This window comes from Myzus persicae, unplaced genomic scaffold (assembly GCF_001856785.1).
Source record: "Myzus persicae strain clone G006 unplaced genomic scaffold, MPER_G0061.0, whole genome shotgun sequence".
Classification (NCBI taxonomy): domain Eukaryota; kingdom Metazoa; phylum Arthropoda; class Insecta; order Hemiptera; family Aphididae; genus Myzus; species Myzus persicae.
The window spans coordinates 87,582-94,884 of NW_019101491.1; positions in this window are offsets into that span (position 1 = coordinate 87,582).

A 7,303-nucleotide genomic window follows, 5' to 3' on the forward strand; every position below is an offset into this window, starting at 1 on the left:
ACACATAGTTATTGTGTCAGGACCGCGCCAAAGGGTGTGTACCGCACGTCACCGTGGCAGTTGTCTAAATACGCTAAACACACACGGCGAGCACTCTCACACGAACGCCGGTATACGTGTGGTCTCCGGACGAGACGCAACGACCGGAATCCGCCCCGTAATCCCGTCAAATGTTATCTAAACATTTTCTCTGCCGCCGAGTCGAGCGCGACGGGTCCTCCAGGGGGTTGCCCGCAGTTTTCGAGTGCCGCCGCCGCCGCCGTAGTCCAAGGGTAGGGCAGCAGCAGCAGCAGCAGCAGCAGCAGCAGGAATAGTACTGTCGTGTATATAATTTTGACGCTCTGAGCGCATGTGACTGCGGGGAGAGAGGAGAAAAATACCGAAACGAAATAGGACGACCATAATAATATAACATGGTTAGTATAACCACGGTTATTGAGAAAACAACCGCCGTACGCACCCGGAATCGATCGATTTTCGGCGGCATGCCGTTTACATTATTTTCCCGCCAGACGTGGACGGCGGCGAAAAAACACTTCGTCCCGACCGACGACCACTCTGCCGGTGCGGTATGTTAGTATGGTATAACAATGTCTTAATAATAATTATTATTATTATTATTATTATTATTATTATTATCAAACAGTTCGAGTGGGGTGATTTTTCCCAACATCAAGCCCGAAGAGAACGACGGAAGCCTCGAATAATTCGTTGCCTCGGCCCGCCGACCAGACGAAAATATAATAATAATAATATTATATTGTACTGAATTCAAATAACCTTTTGTGCTGGTAAAATATACGCTCCATTGTCGTTCGTTCAATTCGTTAGCGTTTTAATATAATAACGTCTTATTATTATTATCATCATAATCATCATCATCACCATCATCATCATCATCACCGCTATTATAATATATATATTGTCTCGAGTTCTAACTGTATAGGTATACACGTGCCCACATAATAATAAATATTATATACACAATCACGGCTACGTAATTGGGAAACATAAATTCGTCATGTCCGTCCGCTTTGGCCCTAACTAATTAAAAAGTTTCGCCGGCTTTTAACCTCGTCGGTTTTCATTTTAGTTCCTAGGCCGAGCGATGTTTATCTCGACAATTTTTTTATGATATATTCATTTTGAAGACGTGTACGCCGTGCTCGCCTATACACGCGTTGCGTCGAATTATATTATATTTAAAGCAACTTAAAACTTAATTAACGATTAAAACGACTTTCGCTCAATTATTATTTATTTCGTTTGTACAGAATTGTTTCAACGAACTCTTACTATATAAATGCGCCGAGGTCGCCATTAAAATGTGGAATCACGAGTTATAAGTTATACGCTGATTGTACTCACGCTCTTCTATGTGATAAAAGGCTTTCAAATATTATTTTTTATTATCGAACAATTCGCTTCAACAACAAAGGTTATTAACATAGAGTGTGTTTACATTTTTTTTTTTCAATTACAAATTGTTATTATAAGTATGCTACTAAATTAGTTTATACAAATCTGATTTTTCTTTTTAAATGTATTGCTTTGTTCATTTCGGCTTGGAGTCCTAGGATTTTTAAGAGGTGTTTGGTAGATGGTTTTCTTTTCTTGCGTTTTTCGTGTTCCTATATGAGACAGTCCGTTAAAATGTGTTCGATACTTTCAAATATTAACTTACAAAGTGACTGCATAATATAAAACAACTGTACAAAAATAACCCATATGTTATGTCAACATTAAAAAATAATTTCATACTATTTTACACCAATACCACAGAGTATAATAATGTGTACATGTTTAATCGTAGGGTGTTCATTATGATACCACTGATTGGAACTCTTCGGACTATTGTTTTGCTTGTCGTTTCGTATACTATTGTGTCATCTTATCAATATCTAGCCCACGGATGACCAATTATGTCCAGTATACATTTTAAACCGTGTATGCGAAATAGAACGTCAAATCATGTCGGTGGCGGCATTTACCCCCTTCACTTGTCGACAAGTATACCCAGCCATATATGGGTCGATATCGAACTAGATTATATGAGCAATGGGACGCTCGAAACTGACATGGCTGGTTATTAAACAATTATTAAGTATTTAATTAAAGTAATAATTATATTATTATGTAATAAATAATTAAAAGGTATCCTAATTTCATATATAGGAAGTATAGATACGTGGATACGTGGTTTAATGGCATTACAGCTCTTGTAAACCCTTGTTGTAAAATAATATTAAAATTGTTATAGAAATTATTATTATGTAGTATTATATAGTTTGATTAATATTTTGTTTTATTCTGTGTAAATACCTACTGTAAATACATAGTTAATATTATCAATACGCAATTGAGAAAATAGGTTCAAGTCGAGCAGACTTCCTCCCTCTTCTATAAAGTAGGCCCACTAAAGGTAAGTGATTATTGAGCCACTCACGACGATTATTATTTTCAACATTTTACACCAAAAATTACGGAAATCTGTGTCCATGATTATAATTTATAATTTATAAATATACAACCATATATGGGTATAATTTTATTGAGTTAAATGTAAATGGGAAAGAGTTTGCGAGTGAAGCGATTGGTTTTTTTTCTTCGGTTAAATGGGCCGGTAAAACCTTCACCTCCCCTTTTTGAATTGCGAACCATTTTCGTAAACTAAAATGACGCTGCTGAGTTATGTATACGGTGTACCACAGGTATATTATTGTATAATATGTCGTGTCGGAAGCGCAGAAATCGATTGTTTAGAAATGTACGTCTGTTGAAAAAAAAAATTGAATGCCAACGAGTGCGGTAAAAAAATATTTCGTTTCCAATTTTCCGTACATAACGAACAATGGAAATGTGAAAAATGTCTGAAAGTATAAAATACACATAAAACGATTGAAAAAAAATCATTTTGCATTATTCGACTGTATAGTATTATACGGCTGTGCCGGCGCGTCGTATTCACTGATTTATATTAATATTTCCTCTCATTGATCGTTTTGCGATTATATTCGTTTCCGTTTTATTATCGAAATGTTAATGCGCTGCTTCCACTGCAGCACTGTCTAGCTGATAGCAAACGGCTGCGCAATAAACACCATTAGCATTATTATTATTATTATTATTATAACTGTATCGATATTCGATGACATGTCCGTCCTACGCTTTAGATTACAATATTTACAATAAAATATACATGACACTATTATAGTCTGTCCCCAGCTACGTATTTTGCGTAATACAGTACACAACATAAACGATCCTAAGGGGGCCGGGGGCTTAGAAAAATTAATCTTCAAACTTATAGTATTATATTATCAATTCAAGATGAATAAATGATAATAAAGCATCTAACCTATTGCTCCCGCTCCAGTGACATAATTTCTGTTAAATAATAGGAGTAACCAAGGCCGTAGCTAGGGGGCCTAGGATTCAGACTCTCCTCCCCACCAAAAAAAAAATTTTGCTGGCTACGGCCTTGGGGGTGACAAATTTAAGCAGGCCAATTTTTCGTCCTTTATTACTTCTAATAGCAGCTGTTTATGATGTATGGGTACTATTGAAAATGCCATTAAAAGTTTAATGGATAATAATTTTTTTGAATCACTTCAAAATGACCGAGATTTGATCCACGATTTGTTCATAAGTACAGTATATGACTAATACACGACATACGGTATGTCACATACCTCATACACTTTTTTCCAAACCTTTCCCTTATGTCTTAACATTTTATATTTTATAGAGAATGAGTAGGGGCAAAGCTCCGTCGGGTTACGTTTCAAGAAAATGTTTGGAAGGTTTAGCCTCCCCAAAATGTTTGGGCCGGTTGCTCTACTGTCACGTCATACACATACACATACATACGATAATATACCAAAACTAACGAACCTAACATTTTATTTTTTGAAAACGTCGACAGGATATTCATCTCAAAACGTCAAAACGCCCATATTATAATAATAATATTATTATTATAACCGTGTACTACGCTCGCGTAACGATGGACGATGGCCGAGTTCCGAAATATTATTATAATATATTACACACGTGGCGCACGCGAGTTTTGTACTAATTGGGCGCAGCAGTCACATACTATAATATATTATTATTATTATTATTATTATTATATGGCTAATAAGGATTTTTGGAGGAGTTCCGTCCCGATAACTACAACGGTCGTTATTCTGTGGCACTACCGCCGTCGCTGTCGTCGTATAATAATATATAATATCAGTAGGGGATTGGACGTCACACACGGTTTCATTGTATTTATTTTTATTATTATTATTTATTTCTTACCATTTTTGGTCAATATCTTCGCGGTGATATATAACGATAATATGCTTACAGCATCTTGACTCGACCATTTTTTTTTTTTATTTCGATATCGACCACCACGAGATATAATATTGTATTATTATACTTTCCTACTAAAATTTTGGAATTCAAGAAAATACGATGCACGAAGTTGTGAAAAATTTGAAAAAAGTCAAAAAATCTATTTGAAAAATCAGAACACGCCAATCGCATAATAATTATATTTTATCGTCTCGTAAAATTAATCTCTAACGTTATAAATATTGTATTTGCAACATATGGACTAAAGCAACGATTCATCACAACGACAATTCTGTAGAAATGCCTCTCCCAGCCTCCAGGCGGGCACATTAAACACATAAGTAGAGAGTGAATAAGCACGAATAAGAAACATGTACGTAATAATTTATGTATGACGTATGTATAGCTATACTGAAATATTAACGTGTGGGGTCGCAGTGCACTGAGGAGTTTTTAAAAAATCGAAGCGATTAATATATCCTATACGTGGAGAGAGCAGGGGTTAAAATAACAAAATATAATTACGTGTACCGTCGCACCTTTTCGTTGAGACAACAATTCATAATAATAATAATGATATTATATCGCATATAATCATAAAAATAATATTTGAACACGGTGGTTATTACGTTTTAAAAAAAATAAAAATTTGAAAGCGAAAGCGAATAAAAAAAGCGAGGGACCATTTACGTAGTTTCGCTGTAATAATACTCAAAGCCACAGGCGTGTGTGTGCCCAACACGTGCAGTATATAAAAATATAAAATTATTTTACACCTAACCATAGTAATAATATACGCGTGTTGCATGAGAATAATAATTCCGTCAGCTGCGCAGTCCAAAGTCAAAGTAAAATACGTGTGCATTAAACATATACATATTTATTATATCACAATAATATATATACTCGAGTGTATTTTCTTCATGTGGGAAAATGAAAAAAAAAAAACAAAAATCGTACAGTTAATTACCGCATAAACCTAAGAACGATTCGCACACACCGCCCGCACGCATTTCGTTCGGGACTCTTCGCTCGGTTTATTCTCCCCTCCCCCCCCCCCCCCCCGGACAAGCGACAACACGCTGCGTTGAGACGATGTTTTTTTCGCACGACTATATATCATTTTATTGCGATGTAAATGAAAGTATATTAGGTATACTATATAATATTATACAAGCACACTACACAAACACTTTGTATGACGCCAAATGTCAATACGTTTTTGTCGGAATTCGATTATAGACGCGAATTTTATAAACCATCAAAGTCGTAGACGATATGTTCGTCTTCTTCGCAACAGACGTATATTATATTATAGTGTTGCAGTGAAACTATTCCATATAATATATATGTATGGCATATATCATTGTTTAGTATATTACAAAAAGACGTGTGTCTCGCATGCGACAGAAATAAATCGCATTACAGAGAAATTCGCGAAATGGAAATACATAAAATTTGGTTCCAATTCGGTCATGGTTCTTAAAAACAAAACAGAAAATGTCATCAAGTGGACGTATATTCGTTGTATGATATAAATTTCACTTTATACGCATAATGCATATACTGCATAGGTGCTGGTATTATATATATAGGTACACAAAGCGGTGACAATTTTTTTTCTTTTTTAGTTTTTTATTCGTTGGCATATCACCGTCTTTATATTTACATCTACTACCGCCGTATCACTACAAAACTACAAACATCGTATTAAACATACATAATATTATAAATTATGAGGGCCATACCAATGTATACCGGTTGGGCGTGTAAGACTAAAATAACACTTTTAAACGAATACAGGCTAATTATATGGGTTTTAGACTAAAAAATGCAATGCCTACATAATATTATTATAATAATATATAGATCGTAATCGTTTAGTGATATCGGTGAATCAAACTTTAAAAAAAAAAAAACATTTCCGATGAATTATTCATTATAAATCTATATATAATCTGGTTTCGTCAGTCACTCTACCACATTTGGCATTAAAATTCGAGCGACCGATTTGACCGTAAAAAACACGTATTTTCTCTATAAACTCAACGTGCGTGTGATGATGATGATGATGATGATATCGTGATATGCATATTCCTAAATAACGTTAATTGTATTAATTATACGATTAACGGTCATAAATCTGTTTCTGGTTTTGGAATCTAAAGTCTGAACGTGCCGCCGCAAGACGTTTATTAATTTATTATCAGTTACCATATACCTAGTCAACGTACGACCAGTTTAGTTGCAGACGCGTAACTACATAACAATATAATATGGTTCCAAGTATTTATATTGTGTGCAGTCGAAAGATAAAGTACAAAAAAGGAACAATATCCAAACACGATAGTAATAATAATAATAATAATAATAATAATAATAATAATAATAATGAGCCACACGTGAAAGTATATATTATAATATGCGATGCGATCTTGTACAAAAATCGGTTTTCAGTCGTCCGCCGAATTTTAATGGCCACTGCTGTTGTTTAAAACTGTTCTCAAGTTTTGTAGTACCCATTATTACGTGGTATTATAATTGCAGTATATAGAACCATGCCAATTGAAAAGGGAAGATGCATTGCTCCCTGATGAAGGTGACAAAGGAGCGACACATACATTTTAGGAACAATATTATAATATTATATAGGTAAGAATTATTTTGGTGCTTTGTTTGAAGTGTTGAAAACAAAAAACATCTTAGCCTCCGTAGAAAATATATTATAATATTTATATACTATTATTATTAATTATTATTATATATTATACAATTCTACAACGTGTGATACACTACAGGCCGCAGTAGGGGCTATAAAAAGTAAGTATATAGCCAGTTATACCTGTGATTAGTTTACCTAATTTTCTTTTATTGAGCTGAATAGAAAATAATTTTATTCCTAAGGTGTATTTAAAATTTAAAAAATGTATATTATTTATATTTTTAAATTAAAAATCCT